Consider the following 21,651-nt stretch of genomic DNA (forward strand, 5'->3'; position numbering starts at 1 on the left):
TTTTCAAAGGTAGCCCCATGTAGAGAGCATTACAGTAGTCGAGCCTTGAGGTGATGAGGGCATGAGTGACTGTGAGCAGTGACTCCCGGTCCAAATAGGGCCACAACTGGTTCACCAGGCGAACCTGGGCAAACGCCCCCTTCGCCACAGCTGAAAGATGTTTCTCTAATGTGAGCTGTGGATCGAGGAGGACGCCCAAGTTGCGAACCCTCTCTGAGGGGGTTAGTGATTCCCCACCAGGGTAATGGACGGACAGATGGAATTGTCCTTGGGAGGCAAAACCCACAGCCACTCCGTCTTATCAGGGTTGAGTTTGAGTCTGTTCACACCCATCCAGACCCCAACAGCCTCCAGGCACCGTCACATCACTTCCACTGCTTCGCTGACTGGACAGAAGGCCTGATATTTATGGGAACTCGAGAGGAATGGGTTTCATGAGGGAACAGATGCAGCACCAAAGCATTCTTTTGAGTGGTTCAAGACCATCCTATGCACACCCACCTGGGTGGAAGCGGAAGGAGGACTTGCCACACTGGCCCAATCTGAGTGGGCAACATGAGAAGTTTGTGGGTGGAGGACAAGGGATGTGAACTTTCAACTGGCTGAGAAACTCAGATTCAGGTTTCCTAGTGTAGGTGCCAGGATGGCTCTGAAAATAAATTGGAACTTTGAGGATTATTTGGACTTGGACAGTGATATAATAATAATAATAATAATAATAATAATAATAATAATAATAATAATTATTTATTAGATTTGTATGCCGCCCCTCTCTGAAGACTTAATTTGGATGCTACCTGGAACCTCGACACCAAGTGCCCAAAAGGGAACATTTCTCACGTGCATACATGCTTCATGAACACACTTGTCTGGGCTGCAATTAAGAAGAGGAGCTGCTCCAATGAGCATTCACACATCGGAAAATGAACATGTGTACCAGCAGTGAGTCTTCCAGTTACTGCTGATTAGCTGGCCAGAGGGAAGGGTGATGTTTGTGTGCCAGGCGAGATGGCTCCATGTGCCACTTTGGGTACGTGTGCCATAGGTTCGCCATCCCTTCCTACAATGTCCCTTCCAATTCCGTTATTCTATATATATCACAACTATAGCTATAAATAGCATTCATGCACACTTTTTCTTCCATGTTTTACCATCTAGTCTCCTGCTCTGCCTTTCTAAGCTCCCTGTACTTTTCATCTTCTTCATTTTCATCTGAATGCCTTCTTCCATCTGAATTGCTTTGCCATTTATCATGCAGTGCACTTTTTGTGCAGCGTCTACCGTTTTCCTTTAAGAAAAATGATTATTAGCACAACAACAAAATAGATGCAGTGAAAGTTTTGATCCTCCCCTCCATAACAGCATACAACCAAACTCAATGGGAAAGCCAGATTCCCTTGACCAATTTATTAATTTAACAATTGCTGTTATTAACTTAACCATGGCAAGAAATGTTATAAAATGGGGCAAAAACCCATTAGCAACAGAAATGTTGGGCTCTATTGTAGAAGACTACCTGTACTGGGAGATTGAGAAAACATCCTGGAGACGGATACTGGCAATCCAATTATTCCAATAGTCTTCAGAAGTTGAGACTGAACTTTCCCCGATAAACTGAAGGTATTTTTTTCCCCTTGTTCAGTTACCTCAATAAAAGGGAGTTATATATACACCATTTACTAAGACAGCTTTCTGGATGAGTCACAATGTTATCTATAACCAAGTTAATGTTATATACATAGAATGGCTGGTGGTAAAAATAAAATTATCCAGCTATAAACTTGTCATGTAAAAAATGGTGAATTATGAAGAAGTTCAACTTGATATCAGCATTGCAATTAGCACCTCCTGCACCATAAGAGTGGGGACTTTCTTTATTTTTCCTCTAAATAGCTATTCTTTCTCCTGAAAGTTTCAAAGTCTGTGGTGGCTTCCTTGTCTGAAATTTTACATTTTGTTTGGAGGGAGACAGTAAAATCAGGCTGCCCAAAAGATAGCAAAATAAAATAATGCTCTTATCCTCTAGGTATCCAAAGAACAGTTCAAGGTCAGGATCAACCTTGGAGCATTTGTAAAAGTAGAAAAGTAAATATGATTGGATTGCTTATTTTTACCCTATGACAATCATTATGTGTTGTACCTTATGTACCTTGATGAACTTATCTTATATGTATACTGAGAGCATAGGCAACAAGACAAAATCATTGTGTCCAATCACACTTGGCCAATAAAATTCTATTCTATTCTTTTCTATTCTATTTTCTATTCTATTCTATTCTATCTCTATGGGGTTAGGAAAGAAGACAGCTCTGTCAACAGAAACGTTATCGGGGTTTCCAATTCTTCTCATTCAGAAGGTATTGATGGCAAGGCAAACATTAAACAGCAAAAGCAGCATGGATCCCATTTATGACTGCATCCAAAGGCTTATCATGCCCAGTTACTGTGCAACATCACACTTTAAAATTCTGGCTGCTGTCATACAGCTTTCTAGTTTTCATTATAAAGTGCAAACAACATTATTTTGCATTGGTATAAAAGAAGAGAATGCCCAGTGGCAGAAACTGATCTCTTTAACTTCCTACACAAGACTCATTTGCTGAATGGATTAACCACTGTATAGATTTGTTTTGCATCACTTATCACTTGTATAAGATTAGTTAGAATTAGCTAAACTAAACCCTTTATAAATGTTGCTCCTGCCCCCCTCTGTAATTGTCAGTATAAAGACCAGCAAAATGAAAATGAAAAGCTTTGCCTCTGCCAACAACTGTTCCTTAGTTAAATGGGATAAACTATGAATCCTGCTTGGATCTGGATTTCCTCCTGTTTAGGTTGACTGTGTTTTATTTCTTTGCTACAATTGCGCTATCATACATCCCCCATGAGGCAATGATCACAGATTGTATACATTAAAAACCCACTATCAACTTTTAAAGGAAAACTTATGAAAACCACCAACTCTCCAGCAATGTGTGGTGTGAATACACCCATTTTGTATGGCAGCCATGGCAAGCTCAGTGAATGAAGAATGAATGCCAGAACAGTGTTTCTAACTTTGAAGTAGTTTGCAAGGGTGATTGCCTCCAATTCACTTGGAATTACAGATAGAGATTAATAAATTAGATGCTGGATTTTAAAAACCAAGGTATATTCCCATCCTTAAACATTATATGATTTAGCTTTACTAGATAAATGGTCAAAGCAATGGAAACTGCAGTTTAATGTTTCCAAATGTAAAATAATGCACTTGGGGAAAAGGAATCCTCAATCTGAGTATTGTATTGGCAGTTCTGTGTTAGCAAAAACTTCAGAAGAAAAGGATTTAGGGGTAGTGATTTCTGTCAGTCTCAAAATGGGTGAAAAGTGCAGTCAGGCGGTAGGGAAAGCAAGTAGGATGCTTGGCTGCATAGCTAGAGGTATAACAAGCAGGAAGAGGGAGATTGTGATCCCCTTATATAGAGCGCTAGTGAGACCACATTTGGAATACTGTGTTCAGTTCTGGAGACCTCACCTACAAAAAGATATTGACAAAATTGAACGGGTCCAAAGATGGGGTACAAGAATGGTGGAAGGTCTTAAGCATGAAATGTATCAGGAAAGACTTAATGAACTCAATCTGTATAGTCTGGAGGACAGAAGGAAAAGGGGGGACATGATCGAAACATTTAAATATGTCAAAGGGTTAAATAAGGTCCAGGAGGGAAGTGTTTTTAATAGGAAAGTGAACACAAGAACAAGGGGACACAATCTGAAGTTAATTGGGGGAAAGATCAAAAGCAACATGAGAAAATATTATTTTTCTGAAAGAGTAGTAGATCCTTGGAACAAACTTCCAGCAGATGTAGAGAAATCCACAGTAACTTAATTTAAACATGCCTGGGATAAACATATATCCATCCTAAGATAAAATACAGAAAATAGTATAAGGACAGACTAGATGGACCATGAGGTCTTTTTCTGCCGTCAGACTTCTATGTTTCTATGTTTCTATATAATATATTAAAATTGATTTTATGTTGGTAATTTAGAATTATGTTTCTCATAAATTCTAGGTTGATCAACTTCACTTTAGTTGTTAGTCTCACTCAGAATTAGAATATGCCAAACACTTTAGCTGTTTTCTTAAGAAAAACACAAGAAAAACAAAGAAAAACAGAACTCTTAATAATTGTGCTTGACTTTTTGTGTATCATATATTTTGAGGTCAATCAAGATTTATTTTGTAAATTTTAGTGCCACCAAAGTCCTGTTACAACTGATGTATTTAATTAACAGAGCAGTTCTTTATCTGATGTTCTTCTTGAACATGCCATAGTAAAATAAATGGCTGAATCATGCCCTAAACTGACTGCTAGTTATCTTTTTCTTTTTCTCACAGTGCTCCATTATATTTTAATTACTAAATAGTGGAAGCAAAGATAAAACATCTGCATCTTCATAGCACCACAAACAGCCTAAACAAATCTTTCAATTCAATGGTCTTTAACATGACCTTATTCAGGTCTCTTGTTCCCAACCCTTCACATGTTTTGGATCTGCAGAACTGGGATAATTTTTTCTCCTGCTCTCTTGGATGCCAATTCCTGCCATCCTCCTTCAAGTCTGCTAAATGTACTGTATGTTACAGTGGTGCTCATTCAAATTGCTTCCAGGCTATTCTAAAAGCCAGAAACTTATAACCATGCTTTAAAATCATCATTTGAAGGAAAAACACAGTCCAAACTGATAGTTTATTTATTCATTTATTTGTCATACTTTGGAACCACCCGTGTCCCACCTGAAGGACTTTGGGTGATATACAATAAAATATCAAAACATAAAAACAGTATATAAGAGGTAGAACTGTTTTTAGAAAATCAAGGATGATTAAAAATTAAATTAAAAATTAATTAAAAGGCAAAAGGAATGCTTTCACGATGCTAACCAGCCCCATGGCTTCCTGTTCCGCTGTGCTCTCCATGCAAGGCTGAAGACACATTTTTCTCTCTTTTCCAGGCAGCATCTGACAAGGCAAACCAGCTTAAGAAGTGTACGGTTAAGCTCTTTTTGACTCATGGCAATCTCATATAGAGTTTCTCCAATTAACCACCTTAATTGAGTCCATCCACCTGACTACTAGTTGTCTCCTATCTTTCCTGCTTTCAACTTTCCTAATGTTAGAACCTTTTTCAGAGAGAGAGATCTTTGCATAGCAATGTGTAGAATCGGATAGGATAATTGAAGCCTGATTAGGGATGGGCGAACCGAACCCGCATAATTCGGGTCCGTATCGAATTTTGTGGTGTTCGGTATGCCGAACACGAACCTGAAATTTTTTGAAACTTCGGGAAAAGTTTGGGGTCGCGTTCGGCATTCAGAGCTTTGACGTCACCGGCAGGTTGCTAAAGACGCCAAGGTGATCACTTCCTGGATTCCATGTTTATTTTTACGTGAAAGACCGCCCTTTCCTTGCAGCACCGCTGCGGTGTTCTTTCATGTAAAAATAACAATGTTTATTTTTACGTGAAGACCTCCCTTTGAAGGAGCTGGGGAATCCCTCCCACAAAGAGATTTCGGGGGCAGAGCCTTGACATCACCAGCAGGTTGCTAAGGACGCCAAGGTGATCACTTCCTGGATTCCATGGAATCCAGGAAGTAATCACTTTGGTGTCCTTAGCAAACTGCTGGTATAAGTGGCATCAAAGCTCCGCCCCAGAATCTCCTGGTGGGATTCCCCATTCGGGTTCAGGTTCGGGTTCGGTTCGGGCGAATTTTGCTTAAAGTTCAGCCGAACTTGCTGAACCCGAACACCGTTGGGTTCGCCCATCACTAAGCCTGATCATTTGTGTTTCCAGTGAGAATTTATTTGTTCAGTGATCCATTGTTTGGGGGGTTGGGGTGGAGGAGGAAGAACTGTCCACATGAAGGAATAAAATTGAAAGACGGGAAGGAGGAGGGCCAGTCTTTCTAGCCATGAAGTTATATTTATTTATTTATTTATTTAGATTTCTATGCCGCCCTTCTCGAGGCGACTCAGGATGGCGTACAACATTATAGTTCTCGGCTTACAACAGTTCATTTAGTGACCGTTGAAAGTTACAACAGCAGTGAAAAAAGTGACATACGACCATTTTTCACACAACCATTACAGCATCATCCAGTCACATGATTCACATAAACCAACCCATACTGGTATTTATGCTGGTTGCAGTGTCCCAGGTTCATACTATTCACTTTTGCAGGCTTCTGACAAGCAAAATCAATGGGAAAACCAGATTCCCTTAACCGCCTTGTAATTTAACAGTGTCCCTGCCGCGAGCAGCCAGAACGTTTTCTCCTCCAGCTGCCCCTCCTACTGCGAACGACTGCTCTGTCACTCATGGCCCAACGCTTCCCTGCCAGTCACCTGCCTTACCTTTCTCTCTAGTGCTTGCAAGCGGTGCGAGGAAGAAGATGGCATGCGACACAGAGAGACCATGTGGCCCTGAGATCCAGCTGCGTGGCTTGTTCTGTTCTTTCCACGCCACAGGTATCTGCCTGCAGTACGGGAAAGCAGAAAGCAAGCCACGCGGCCGGAGCTCAGGCAGGCAACTGTTGCTACTAGCCCCAGCTGCCGGTCTAGGTGCCACAGCGAGATTCGGCTGCTGTGCATGTGCAACAGCCAAAATCTTGCAGACGTCCTTCCGGCAGTGAGATTTGGGAAAAAATTGCCATCTTTTTTGCTTCTACGCATGTGTGGAAGCAAAAACCCCAATAATTTTTACCGGAATCTCATCAGTTGTGCATATACAGTGCGTGCATGTCCAGCAGAAATGGAGCAAGGCTACGCACTCCATTTCCGCCACTGGAATGGCGTTCCCACTGTACTAGCTCATGGCCCATCACTGCTTTGCTTGCTTTAGATCAGGGGTCTCAAACTCGCGGCCCGCGGGCCAACTGCAGCCCTCGGGACAATAGTTTGTGGTCCCTACCTCAATATCAAAGTTTAATGTTAGTACCGCCCGAGTTTGATACGAATGGCACTTTTCAGTGTTGTCTGAGGAGCTGAATGTGTTTTCTTCAGTCTTCTATATCTGCTGTATTATTATTATTATCATTTTATTTATTTATTACTGATTTATTTCTTTTTTCTTATGAATTTGTTAATTTATTTTTATTTTTTAACACAAAATAAGATGAAAAAATAAAGATATTTGATAACATTGGTATGTTTTTGTAAGAGCTTTTCTTGTGGAAAGCCTGATGCCGCCCAGCCTCACCCAGATTCTACCTCCAGTGGCCCACGGATAAGTTTGAGTTTGAGACCCCTGCTTTAGAGCCCTGGCTCCCAACATGGGCCCATGCCTCATAGGGGGTCAATTTCACTTTTAGTGGGAGCAATTTAAACCTCGTTTAAACCTAGTTAATGACCTTTTAGGCTTCCTCCGTGTGAGTAGTTTACTTTTTGAATAAGAATTATTAGAGCCTTTATCCGTTTCACTGAGGGACGCGCAATCAGGAGCCTGTCTTAGCCCCCCCCCTTCTTTCTCTTTTCGGGAGAAACAATCGCTCACAATGGAATGGAGCATTTAAAAGCGTAGGTGACGCGATTTTGGGATTTGCCGGCAGAGCCTTCCTTAAAACACTACGAACTGACTGACGCGGGCTCGACGTCCCAGGGAAGGCGAAGAGGCGCTTAGAGGCCCGTCCATTACGCAGGCGACACCTGTCCACCCTGGCTTGCCGCCCTCCTCTCTTATTGGCCGTCCGCAGCCCCGCGAGGAAGGGAGGGGGGTGTCCGCCTCAACACGTGCCTGGGAAAAAAGCAGCAAAGCCCGGCTTGAAACCGAGGCGAGAAGCGCTGAAAGAGGCGGGGAGGCGACCCCTTCCGCGGCCCGTTTCCTTAAACGGCGGCCAGGGGGCGCTACACGCCTCCTCCGCCCTGGCCTCAGCACGGAGGTGCGGCACGCGTGTTGGCCGCAGCCAGCCTCTTGCAGCGAGAGCGGCGGCGGCGCCGTGCGAGTGGCGGGCTCCCAAGCGGGCTGAATCCCCTGGCAGGCAGAGGAAGCAGTCGGTCGGCCGGCAGGCTCGGACGCCCTTTGGGAACTCTCACGGGCTCTCGATGGCGCTGAGCGGAACGAGGAGCACGTAGCTGGGGGTGAGTGACTGAACAGCGGCACCTTCCCTCGCCGTCGATCGCTTGCAAGGTGGCCGTTGGGCAGACGGCGGCCGCCGCCTGCTATTTCGGGGCGGCCTCCCCGTCCACCTCCTTTCCACTCTGGAGCGCATCACTTACATAGCGGTTACTAAAGCTGTCGAGCATCGGGGACTTCCCTCCGCCCGCCCCCAAAAAACCACCTTTTCCTGGCCAAGGCTCTTCCCTGAGTCTCGGGGAGGCAACCTTTGCGGGCGGGAACCGCGGGCAGGCAGGCAGGGATCGCCATGTCCTTACCTGGCGTCTCGAGGGAGGCACCTTGCAGCGGCTGAGCGACACTGAGCTGGGCACGGCCGTTTTTCAAACGTTTTGGGTCGTGCTGGAAGGGAACTACTCTTAGCTCTCTGGATACACGTGTATGTGTGTGTGTGTATATATATAGGCAAGAGGAAGGCTGGGGTATGGGCATACATGCCCGGTTGCCATCTAAGGTATGGAAGCCGGTCCTAAAACGTGAGTCCCCTTAGACTTTTTGCGATGGAGGAGAAACTTTTCAATTCAAGGAATTGCACTTCCTTGGTCGATTGCTGGTGGTTGGCTGGGCTGGAAAGAGAAAAGATGGGAGCCGGTGGGGCTTGTTTATTTCTGCAAGGAAGATTGGGCTGCCTGGGAGCCACCCGAGATGAATGAGGTCCTCCCTCGGGTGTCTTCTCTGGGAAGGGTGAATGGGAGCCCCTTCTGGCCTGCCTGAGACTGGAAAATCCCTTAATATCTATTAAACTGAGATGAATGGAAGAGGGGAAGGGGGATCTGTCTCAAAGCTGCTAAACCAAAGATAACTTTTATTTATTTGAGTTGGAAGGGACCTCATAAGTCATCTAGTCCAACCCCTTGCTCAGACACCACCTAGGACAACTGTCAGTCCAGTCTCCCCTTGAAAGTCTCAAGTGTTGGAGTGCTCACAACCTCCGCAGGCAAACTGTTCCACTGATTGATCGCTTTCACCATCAGAAAGTTCCTCCTTATTTCCAGGTTGAATCTCTCCTTGGTCTACTGATAAAGGAGGCTAAAGGAGATCTACTAATTCTACTGATAAAGGAGAATATTTGTAACTTGGCCCCCTATGAGCTTGCTTGCTTCCTTACAGATGTTTCATTGTCCAAAGTAGGTAACACCATCAAGGGTGTTAATCCATCCCTTATTAGCACTGATGACATTATCGAGTTTAGATAATGAAAGGTCTGCAAGGAAGCAACCAAGTTAAGGGAGCATCGAAGACCTCTTAAACACATAACCGTGTATTAGTGGACATTCTCTAGGCCAGTGCTTCCCAACCTTGGCAACTTGAAGATATCTGGACTTCAACTCCCAGAATTCCCCAGCCAGCAAATGCTGGCTGGGGAATTCTGGGAGTTGAAGTCCAGATATCTTCAAGTTGTCAAGGTTGGGAAACACTGCTCTAGGCTTCCACACCTCATTGAGCAACTGTTCTTAAAGAAGGAGAACATTTTCTTGGCTGCCTCCTCTTAAGGATCACCCATTGTTTGGAAATACTGGCCTTTATCCTAGAGCACAATTGTTTTTTTAAAAAATGCTGCAATTTGCAGAGTTGTCACTCTCTCCCATCTTTTCAAAATGTTTTGATGCCTGGCATAGCTACTTGGAAGCTGTCTGCCTTGTACCTGCTGTTACTTAGGTTCATTTCTTTGTTAACTTTGTTCACTGTCACTTTGTTCACTGTCTTCATCATTGTCTAATCCTTTAACATATGTTTTAAAATCTGATTCTAGCCACGTTAGGCAGAAATAAGCAGTTTCAGGGACCATGTTCACGTATCCAAAGCAAGAGTGTGAGATATGCAGATCAAAGAGGTAACAATAAGTACACATATCAAATGCAATTTAAGGTATAATTTTCCATATTTAGTTGGGATTAAATTTTACAAGACATAGTAGGTTTTAATTCCAGTTATACATGCCATAGGGTTGCAGTGGCAGTTGTTAGTTCCTTTTTGGCTTATGTACTGGAAACCTAATCACAGGCTTCAGCTTAAAAGGATTATCTTGCTGCTTGCTATTGTTTAAATCTATCATTATTTTTGCTTATATCTTAGTTTCACAGTATAATTCATCTTTGGAAAACTTGTTTAAAATTAATGTCATGTGCTATCTCAATTCAGGCATATTTTTCAAGGCAAAAAAACCCCTACTTGGCTTGGAACTCTGCCTCCTTGTATACTTAGCAGATGTTGTAGCTTGAAGGAGGTGAGAACTAATCCATTGAATAAATAAAACTAAATTTTTACAAATTGTAGTCTCTATTTGGGGCAGAGTTAGAATGATTGGATGGAGCTGAACATTTATTGGCTGGACGCCCTTCCAGAGAAAGAGTTTGCCACAGATATTTTTTTTCTTTGCATCCTAGGAGAGAAATATCTGCCACTACCTAGGATTGAACTCTCAGCCATCTAAGGGGGAGGTGGGCATCTTCACCACTAGGCCATTCACTATCACAGCATTCAACCATTCAGTAAATAAAATACATTATTGGAAAAGAACTAAATCATACAATAAAATACTTGCAATTTTTTTTCCTATAAACACTTTAAAAATAGAATACTGGCAATATGTGTTGTCATTGCTATTACTTAATTACTTAGTATGGCATGAATTTCATATCGTCAGTGAGGAATCAACTTTACTATACCACAGATGTTCACCTATAATAATTAAACTACAATGGAACAACTGTTGTATGTTGCAAACTAGCATTTAGTTTTAATTCTGTGCTTTGAAAATAAACAAGCGCAATATCAACCTATTTTTTTTTAATATGAAGAAACTGAAATACTGTGATACATCACCTGTTTTGATTAGCTTCTCATTTTTTACTCTTTGTGAGATTAAAAAGATAAAGATGTTCTCGACATGAGCCTAACTCCTGATCATTGTATGATTGATTCAGTAGCTTTCCTGCAATACTGAAATGGTGATAACAGCACCCTGGGATGTTACAGCCATTGTAAATACATGCTGGATTTTGATCATATGACATAGAAACATAGAAACATAGAAGTCTGATGGCAGAAAAAGACCTCATGGTCCATTTAATCTGCCCTTATATTATTTTCTGCATTTTATCTCAGGATGGATATATGTTTATCCCAGGCATGTTTAAATTCAGTTACTGTGGATTTATCTACCACGTCTGCTGGAAGTTTGTTCCAAGGATCTACTACTCTTTCAGTAAAATAATATTTTCTCATGTTGCTTTTGATCTTTCCCCCAACTAACTTCAGATTGTGTCCCCTTGTTCTTGTGTTCACTTTCCTATTAAAAACACTTCCCTCCTGGACCTTATTTAACCCTTTAACATATTTAACACATGCAGCCAAATTTTGACCATATGACCATGGGGATGCTAGAATAATTATATATGTGAGAACAGTTGTAAATCATTTTTTTCACCGCTGTTTTTAACATTGAATAGTTGCTAAATGAATGGTTGCAACTCAAGGACTACCAGTATTGAAAGGATTTGCCATTGACTTCTTCTAGCATTCTTTGATTTTTCTAATCCAATTAATGATGTTGGTATTCCATAGTGATCTCGCGCCTTTAATACATACATCCTACTTAGCTTTGAAATCCAAATGAGATCAGCCAGATATACCACCTGAGTCACAGCATCTATTCATTGTAAAGGCAGGAGACCCTAAGCATTGTATTTCAGAGAGACCTTTCCCTTACTTAAACACAGTGAAATTGATTTGTTAACAGAAATATTAACAATTACAGTTATTATTATTATTTATTAGATTTGTATGCCGCCCCTCTCCGTATATATCTTGGTGAGATATTAGTTCATACCTTAGATGGTTTAGGCTATGCTCTTCTTTTAATGCGTTAGAAGTAACAGAGCCATTCATGCAAAATGCATATGAAATTTTAGAATACTCTAAACAGTTCTGAGTTTTCCAGCAGCAATAAGCCAATCTAAATCATTCCCTGGTTGAAAAAAAATACCGTGTCGGTAGATGAGGGATAGGCAATATGCTGCCTTGCAGTTGTTTGAGATTGATGGGAATCAAAATCTAATAGTATAGTGGCATAGAGTTATGAGAGTTGCAATGAGACAATGGTGGTACTTGCTGTATTCATTGATTTATTGATTTCAGTATGTGTTTGACATTAAAAAAATCACTTCTAGAGAGATAGCCCCTGGAGTCTTAGGTTCCATGAGGCTGAGCCTGTAGTTTTGCACCTTAAACCTAGTGACCTTTCAGCATCCCCTTCTTCAGGCAATAGTGAAAAAAATGTCTTACACATCATTTTAGAAAAAGAAATACTAGATGTAAGTTCTGTGTTGACTGAAGATGTGTCATTTTTGCACGTGCTTTGAAAACTTCTATTAAATAAAGGAATTCTTACTTCATACCTGTAACCAAAGGCAATTCAGTGTAGAAACAATTAGATTGCAGATAACATACCTGAAGACAATGAGAAATGTTGTATAATAATGCTTTTGAGTTTCATTTGTGGACTTTGGCTAAAAACATCCCTCTAGCTTTTCTGGTTCTACCACTATGTAACCTATTTATTTTATCAAATGTCTAGGTTCTTTTCATCCCCTAGTGACTCTGGATATTTTACAATGGTTTTTTTTAAAGAAATTTAGAACAACAGATTTTAAAAAATGGCAAATATCCAGAAAGAGCAATAAAGCATATGATTGCTTGATATATACAGTTCCTATAAGAAGCCTGCCAGATACCCCAGTCCAAGGTCTGGAGAGAAAGCCAGGATTTTAGGATTCTTTTAAATGATTTTGGAGTCAGACAAATATGTTGTGGGGACATTGTTGCCGAGGGGCAACAATGTTCTGGGATAGAGAAGGCTTTCTGGGTTCTATGAGTAGACGTTGCCTAATCAATGGGATCTTAGTTGCTAACACTGCTCATACAGGTTGGACAGAAAGTACATTAGCAGGTAGCCAGATCATGGGCCATCAGAGGTTTATTGGTAATAACCATCAACTTGAATTATATCTGCAATCCACTGGTAACCAGTTCTGAATGCAAAGCAGAGAAATAGTGTTAGGAAATCCAGGAGTGAAGTTCAGTAGGTCCTGACAGGTTCTGGAGAACCGGTCGGGGAAATTTTCAGAAAACCAGCAAATACCATCTCTGGCTGAGCAGAGTAGGAATGGAGATTTTGCGGTGTCCTTACCCTGCCACACCCACCAAGCCACACCCACAGAACCGGTAGCGAATTTTTTTAAAATTTCACCCCGATGTGAAATTTCATAACTACTTGTGCTGCTACATTCTAGACCGCTTGCTGCTTCTGAGTGGTTTTCAAAGCAGTCCCATTTATTTATTTATTTATTTATTCATTCATTCATTTATTTATTTATTTATTTATTTATTTGATTTGTATGCCGCCCTTCTCCGTGGACTTGGGGCGGCTAACAACAGTGATAAAAACAGCATGTAACAATCCAATACTAAAACAACTAAAAAACCCTTATTTATAAAACCAAACATACATACAAACATACCATGCATAAATTGTAGAGGCCTAGGGGGTAAGAATATCTCAGTTCCCCCATACCTGACGGCAGAGGTGGGTTTTAAGGAGCTTACGAAAGGCAAGGAGGGTGGGGGCAATTCTAATCTCTGGGGGGGAGCTGGTTCCAGAGGGCCGGGGCCGCCACAGAGAAGGCTCTCCCCCTGGGTCCCGCCAAACGACATTGTTTAGTCGGAGGGACCCGGAGAAGGCCAACTCTGTGGGACCTAACTGGTCGCTGGGATTCGTGCGGCAGAAGGCGGTCCTGGAGATAATCTGGTCTGGTGCCATGAAGGGCTTTATAGGTCATAACCAACACTTTGAATTGTGACCGGAAACTGATCGGTAACCAATGCAGACTGCGGAGTGTTGGTGTGACATGGGCATATTTGGGGAAGCCCATGATTGCTCTCGCAGCTGCATTCTGCACGATCTGAAGTTTCCAAACACTCTTCAAAGGTAGCCCCATGTAGAGAGCGTTACAGTAGTTGAATCTCGAGGTGATGAGAGCATGAGTGACTGTGAGTAGTGAGTCCCGGTCCAGATAGGGCCGCAACTGGTGCACCAGGTGAACCTGGGCAAACACCCCCCTCGCCACAGCTGTACTTTATACAGAAAGTAACCAAAATGAGTGACTGTCTGAAGACCCTCTAAACTAGGAATAGTTGAAATTGGTACAGCAAAGGGTCTTCTTTATTGCAAGGACTTTCTTGGCCATAGGTGAGTAGTAGCTGTAAGGAAAACTCAAAGGGAAAGCATAGAACCAACTCTATTCAGGACTTAAGAATCTCTGAAACTAGGGCTGAGTATCCTAAATATGCTTCAGATTAAGCCTGAGTTTAAGCCTGACTAAGCCTGAGTCCTTCCCATCTATTTATTTTATTTATTAATTGGATTTATATGCCGCTCCTCTCCGAGGGCTCGGGGCAGCTTACAACATATAAAAACAACAATTACAATAGGTAAATCCAATTAAATTAAAATTAAACAAACAGTCTAAAAACCCCAGCTGTGCTAAACATCAGTCATACCCATTCAAACAACAGTCATACAAACATTCGTCAGCCAGGGGGCTGAGATCTAATTGCCCCAAGCCTGGCGGCATAGGTGAGATGCCCACATCCCTCAGACACCGAGTCAAGACTTTGACATCATTATTTGGTTAGTTTGGGGCTGAGATGCATAATTTGAGATTGATGATACCTAACCCCAAACTAATACATGACCAGATCAGGCAGCCTCATGTGGGTGACAAATACGAAAGGCAAGTGTATTAACACTAGCACTTAGTCATATGGGGCAGAGCTGAAGGGATTGGATACTGTAGCCTAGAGCAGTGTTTCCCAACCTTTTTTGAGCCGCGGCACATTATTAATATTTTCAAAATTCTAGGGAACACTGAAGGGGGGGCGGGGCTAAAGAAAAGTTTGGACAAAAAAAAATCTCTTCCTCCATTTCACTCTATTTCTCCCTCCCTCTTTCTCTCTCTTCCTTCCCTTCTTTCTCTCTCTCCATCCCTCTTTCTTTCTTCCTCTTTTTTGCTCTTTCTCTCTCCCTCCTTCTCTCCCTCCATGTCTTTCCCTCTCCCTCCTTCCCCCCTCTCTTTCTCTCTCTTGCTTTCTTTCCCTCTATTTCTCTTGCTTTCTTTCTCTCTCATTCTCTCTCCCCTCCTTTCTCTCTCTCTCTCTTTCTCTCTCGTTCACCATGCCGGCAACAGAGAGAAAAAGAAAGAGAGAGAGAGAGCTGGAGAGAGAATGGAGGGCGCCGTTGTCTTCGCCTCCGCCCGCCGGCTCTGCAGCTAAGAGGCAACAGCAGCCATCAGCCTCCTCGCCCTCCCAGACGTTCCCAGCGCCCGGCCACGCGCCGCCTCCCGTTAGCCCGGCTGACCTTTCCCTGCTGCCGTTTTCTCTTCATGGCGCAAAGCCACACAGTCCCCGAACTCCCGGATCGCTCGCTTTTCCGGCCAGTAAGCGTGGCGCGGCGCTTTCCTGGGCAGATGGCTTTGCTGACTGGAGAAGCGAGCGATCCGGGAGTCCGGGACTGTGTGGCTTTGCGCCATGAAGAGAAAACGGCAGCAGGGAAAGGTCGGCTGGGCTAACGGGAGGCGGCGCGTGGCCGGGCGCTGGGGACGTCTGGGAGGGCGAGGGGAGCCGGCGGGCGGAGGCGAAGACAACGGCGCCTTCCATTCTCTCTCCGGCAGCGAAGGAGAGGGGGCGGATCACGCCCCAAGACAGGAGGCGGCGGAGGAGGAGGAGGAGAGTGGGCGGATCGGGCGGGCAATGGGGCAGGGCAGAGAAGCCAGGGGCGCGTTTGGCCAGAGGCACCGTGGGGAGGCAGGGGCGGCCGCGGCTCCCTTTACTCCTACTGCCGGACCTCCCCGCCCCTTTTTCCCGCCTTCCTTCTTTGGGGCCCAGCCGGAAACAGCTGCATCGGGCTGCGAGTGGAAGCTCCAGGTCGGAGGCACTGGCGGTCCGGCACTGGCAGTGCCCCGCCCACCTGGAGCTTCCTGCGGCACACCTGACTGTGTCTCGCAGCACACTACTGTGCCGCGACACACCAGTTGGGAAACGCTGGCCTAGAGGATAATTCTCTGCCTTACAAGGCAAAGATTGCAGGTTCAAGTCCCAGTGGGTATGGCTAGCTGATGAGGCCAAAATAAGGCCGAAATAGATCTATCCTAGTCTCCCTTAATTTTCAAATTCAGCAAAAAAAGTGACACACACACACACACACACACACATATACATGTCACATATTTTTTGCTGAGCCACCAGCTGAGCCACCAGTCCTGATCCCTTCAGCTCTGTACCAGGGAGGGGCTATATGTTTTTTTACGTCGGATCACCCTGGTATATTGAAGGGACGTCACAGCTCCTTTATATCACTTCATAGTGCTTTTGAAGCAGATTACAGAGTCAGCCTATTGCCCCCAACAATCTGGCTCCTCATTTTACTAACCTTGGAAGGATGGAAGCCTGAGTCAACCTTGAGCTGGTAAGAATAGAACTGCAGGTAGTCAGCAAAATTAGCCTACAATACTCATTCTAACCATTGTGCCACCACAGCTTCAAGCCTTGTCTCATTACAGGTGTTAGAGGCCTCAGGGTTGATCTCTCTCCCCTCCTAGCACCACATGGAACTGATCACAGAGAAAGAAGGAGCAGCATGCCCTCCCCAATTTTTAAACCATGTTGAAAGGGGGAGTCCATTTTTATGGGGTCCTCTGGAGCTATAACTGTTCCCCTGTTGCAACAACCTTCCTTAAAAAGGGAAGATTGGATGAAAATTGTCCAGGATGGGTGGCTCCAGTAATGATTACTTGAAGACTGTCCAAGGATGTTCAAGCTCGGCATATATTAATTAAAATTTAATTAATTAATTTAATTAATTAAAATTTTGTCTTCACTCCATGGACTGCATTGGCTGCCAATTTGTTTCTGGACACAATTCAAAGTGTTGGTTATGACCTATAAAGCCTTACATGGCATAGGACCAGATTATCTCTGAGACTGCCTTCTGCCACACGAATCCCAGTGTCCAGTGAGGTCCCACAGAGTTGGTCTCCTTAGGGTCCCGTCGACCAAACAATGTCGGCTGGCGGGACCTAGGGGAAGAGCCTTCTTTGGGGGGGGCCCGGCCCTCTGGAATCAGCTCCCCCTTGGAGATTCGCACTGCCCCCACCTTCCTTGCCTTCCAAAAATGTTTAAAAACACATCTTTGCTGCCAGTTGGGACATTAGATCTTCCCCGTGACCAATGAATGTCTTTAGTGTGATTTATTGAGTGAATGTTAATGAATGTGTTAAAGTTAGAATTTTTAAGGATCTTTTTTAGTGTATTAATTGGATAAACTGTATTGTTATGTCTTTTGTATATGCTGTGAGCCGTCCCGAGTCCTCAGAGAGGGGCGGCATACAAATCCAATTAAATAAATAAATAAAATGATCCTGTTTATAGGGATTATAAAACAACCCCAGCTTCTTTTTCAAATATTTTTTTTTCATAATGATTTACTGCTGAAAAGACAGTTGGATAGAATCAGATTCAGAAGTAATTAAGGAAAGAGTTTTTAAAGAGGCCCTTAGGCATAATTAAGCAACATTCCTCTCACAGTTTTGGGCTATTTCCATTGAGTATATTTCAATTGTAAGTTATTCATAAGTTTAGTTTGTTATATTGTTACATAATTTATAATGTTTACATAACTGTTTTGTGATTAAGCTTTTTTTCTGGTGTCCATTTAATTTTATTTTTTTCTGCCGTCCGTTAATTTTATTTTCATCTTTGTTCATTGTGAAGTCATAGTTCAAAGCCAGTTTTCTATATATAGTATTAATATTGATCTGATAGGGAACATTGATTTTACTAAATAAGATTGCTTTGATAGGAATGTATAATTGTGTTTTGGGGCTTAGTAGAAAGTGCTGGCTAAGAAGAATATTTCTGATTCTGTAAATATTTTTCTCAGTATTATGCATGGCCAATCATCTACCACTGTTACACAGAACTTGATCATAAGGCTTTAAGATGCTGGAAAATAGCATTTGGATCAAAGGTTTGTGCTAACCTAGAAAAGAATAAACCACTTTAACTCTTAAACTGAAGGCAATTTAGGGCATAGCGTATGAATGTAAATGCAAATGTAATTATTGCCACCTAATATCTCTAAATGATTAACAAGCATGGGAAATGCAGAGGCACAATTCCCAATCCATGTTTGCAGGCTGCCACTGGTATGTAATGTATGTATGTATGCATGTATTAATTAATTAATTAATTAATTAATCAATCAATCAATCAATCAATTAATTAATTAATTAAATTTGTATGCCGCCCCTCTCCGTAGACTCGGGGCGGCTCACAACAGTAATAGAAAAACAATGTACAATACAAATCTAATAATTAAAACTAAAAACCCATAATTTAAAAAACACGCACACAACATACCATACATAAACAATATAGGCCTGGGGGAGTTATTTCAGTTCCCCCATGCCTGATGACAGAGGTGGGTTTTAAGGAGTTTACAAAAGGCAAGGAGGGTGGGGGCAGTTCTAATCTCAGGGGGGAGCTGGTTCCAGAGGGTCGTGGCCGCCATAGAGAAGGCTCTTCCCCTGGGACCCGCAAAATGACATTGTTTAGTCGACGGAACCCGGAGAAGACCAACTCTGTGGGACCTAATCGGTTGCTGGGATTCGTGCCGCAAAAGGCAGTCCCGGAGATATCCTGGTCCGATGCCATGAAGGGCTATGTATTTTAATCAGATAGCACACAATAGCCCTAAAGGAGTATGAAAATAGGAGATTTAGCTGGTGTCTTTCTTGAAGATCCAACATTTCCCAACCTGACCCAAAGAGACTGTACTGCAATTAAGAACATTTTGTCACTAACACTGGCAAAGAAAACAACGCTAAGTTTGGGTTTGAAGCCTAGGACTTTCACACTGCTGAGAAGACAAGGGCATATTTTAGAGATGACCTTACGAGTGAGAAAGTTCCAAGCTTTGAAAATTTCTGGTTCTTCTAATTGCTTACGTTTTGCCCAATTAATATTTATTTTTCCTGGCGGGTATCCATGATCCAAGATGCCATTTTTCACTGGTGGACGACTCTTGCTCTATATTACCATTCCTTCTAGCATTTGTAGGTCCCAATTTAGTGAGAATATGAAGTCCCGTCGAGAACTGAAAGGAAATATTAGCATGCTTGAGAGTTCTTTGAAGGTTTCGACTACATCTGTTTGTGTTCCTGAAGGCAAGCAACTTTACCACTTCACACTTTGAAATCAAGCGCATATGGCACACTCCAAAATTAAGAGCAGCCCTCCGTGTGTATTGGGGGAGTGGGGAGAGATGGTGTCAAGAGAAATCTGGAGTTTCCGTCTCTTCCAAGAGATGTCAGTCTGTCAAACCCCAGTCTTTTGTGTATGGATCATGGATTGAAAAGCATTTGCTGAGCAGCTTTGGCACATCACGGAGAGCAGCTTCTGTGCAGAATCTTTCAAGTGGTTTCCCATGTGGCAGAGGGAGCAGGACAGCTGCCTCCAAAGAACACAATATGGAGTGATTTCTTATTTAAGGCTTTCCAAGTGGTTCCCACGTGGGAGTTGTGACTGAAGAATATGTGGCGACCCACAAGACTTAAGCAAGGCAGATCAATTTTTTTTCCTGTTGGAACAAAATTTAAAAGTTGATTTGTGCAGTTCACAACTCCCCAACATACACTGACAGTTTATATTTTACACTGAGATATTTTTATGTGGCTTAATCATGCAGTACTAGGAGTATCATTTCTTTTTTTTCTGAATAATCTGACCAATAATAGTTTTCCTAACTTTCAGAGGTACAGTGGTCCCTCGATTTTCGCGGGTTCGAACTTCGCGAAACGGCTATACCACGGTTTTTCAAAAATATTAATTTAAAAAATACTTTGCGGGTTTTTTTCCCTATACCACGGTTTTTCCCGCCCGATGACGTCATACGTCATCGCCAAGCTTTAATAAATAAACATGGTGAATAATAATCTAAATGGTTGCTAAGGGAATGAGAAATTGCAGTTTAGGGGTTTAAAGTGTTAAGGGAAGGCTTGGGATACTGTTCATAGCCAAAAATAGTGTATTTACTTCCGCATCTCTACTTCGCGGAAATTCAACTTTCGCTGGCGGTCTCGGAACACATCCCCCGTGAAAATCGAGGGAACACTGTAATGGGAAACCTAATTACTTTTGTCATTTCTTCTGTAGATGAAAGGCAGTACTTGTTAATTAGAAAAGTATTTCCTGATTTGTACAGGGGTAGTATGAAACATCTTGATTAAAAACTGCACGTGTTAAAACTACTGGGAAGTTTTGCTTCCTCCATCTGAGAATTTCTGCTTTCATCCAGACAATTTTTAGGAGCTCTGGCTTTAATCGATTTTCATATAATTGCCTGTATGTTAAACTTCATGCTTAGAAGCTTCGTTGCTCCTGTATAATCTGAATATTCAAAATATGGTAAAGATAGTATAATTGTATCATTTGGAGATGCCGTATTTTTGGGAGTATAAGACGCACATTTTTCCCTCCAAAAAGAGGGTGGAAATGTCGGTGTGCCTTATACACCGAATACAGCCATTTTTGCTGTCCCAAAGCCCCGCCTCCGTGTCCCATTTTTGTGAAAAATGGCTCCATTTTTTGCAAAAATGGGGTGGACAGAGGGTCTGAGAGCTGGGTGCTGGGGGATTGAAAAAATCCCCCTGTTTTTACAAAAATGGGCTGTTTTTCACCCATTTTTTCACAAAAATGGAGTAGGCAAAGTCTAGGAAGCCTGTAAAGAGCTCCTGGGGAATGGGGGAGGCAAAAACAGCCCTTTTCATAAAAATGGGGGTATTTTTGCCATCCCCCAGCACCCAGGAATTCTCTCCAGACTTCCCAGACCCTTTGCCCACCCCATTTTTGTGAAAAAAGACGGCCCATTTTTTCATTAAAAACAGGTGTTTTAACCTTCTAATTACCCCATCTAGCGTGACTGAAGGAGGAGTTGAAGTTCACTAGTCTTAAAGCTGTCCCGTTTGAAGACCCCTAAATTAGGGGTTAGAAGTGCAAGGTCTTTACACTTGGAAAGTTTAAGGCTTATGGACTTCGACTCCCGTTCCCGAGCTAGCATAACTGGAGGAGGGATTCTAGGAGTTGAAGTCCACAGTCTTAAAGCTGTAAAGTTTGAAGTTTGTAAAAAATGTACATGGTTGTAGGAAGTATACAAGTTTGCAAAAATAAAAAATAGCGTTTAGACTTATATACCGCTTCACAGTGCTTTTACAAGCCTTCTCTAAGTGGTTTACAGAATCAGCATATTGCCCCCAACAACCTGGGTCCTCGTTTTACCCACCTCGGAAGGATGGAAGACTGAGTCAACCTTGAACTGGTGGTGAGATTTGAACTCATTTGCAAAAGTGTTCTGTTACACTGATATTTTATTATTACACCATTT

General features: G+C 42.7%; 1 protein-coding gene across 3 annotated transcripts in view; it reads left to right on the forward strand.

The window, feature by feature from the left end:
* The first annotated feature begins 7,633 nt into the window (after nucleotides 1-7,633).
* The window catches only part of RASGEF1C (RasGEF domain family member 1C), a 125,777-nt gene continuing 111,759 nt past the window's right edge, over nucleotides 7,634-21,651 (forward strand). Inside the window, exon 1 of one of the 3 annotated variants that reach the window (XM_070739170.1) lies at nucleotides 7,634-8,119. The gene's annotated coding sequence lies outside the window, so the exon portion shown is untranslated. The remainder of the gene's footprint in view (nucleotides 8,120-21,651) is intronic. The other 2 variants (XM_070739169.1, XM_070739168.1) reach the window with 2 other exon arrangements.

This window comes from Erythrolamprus reginae, chromosome 2 (assembly GCF_031021105.1).
Source record: "Erythrolamprus reginae isolate rEryReg1 chromosome 2, rEryReg1.hap1, whole genome shotgun sequence".
In the NCBI taxonomy this organism is placed as follows: Eukaryota; Metazoa; Chordata; class Lepidosauria; order Squamata; family Dipsadidae; genus Erythrolamprus; species Erythrolamprus reginae.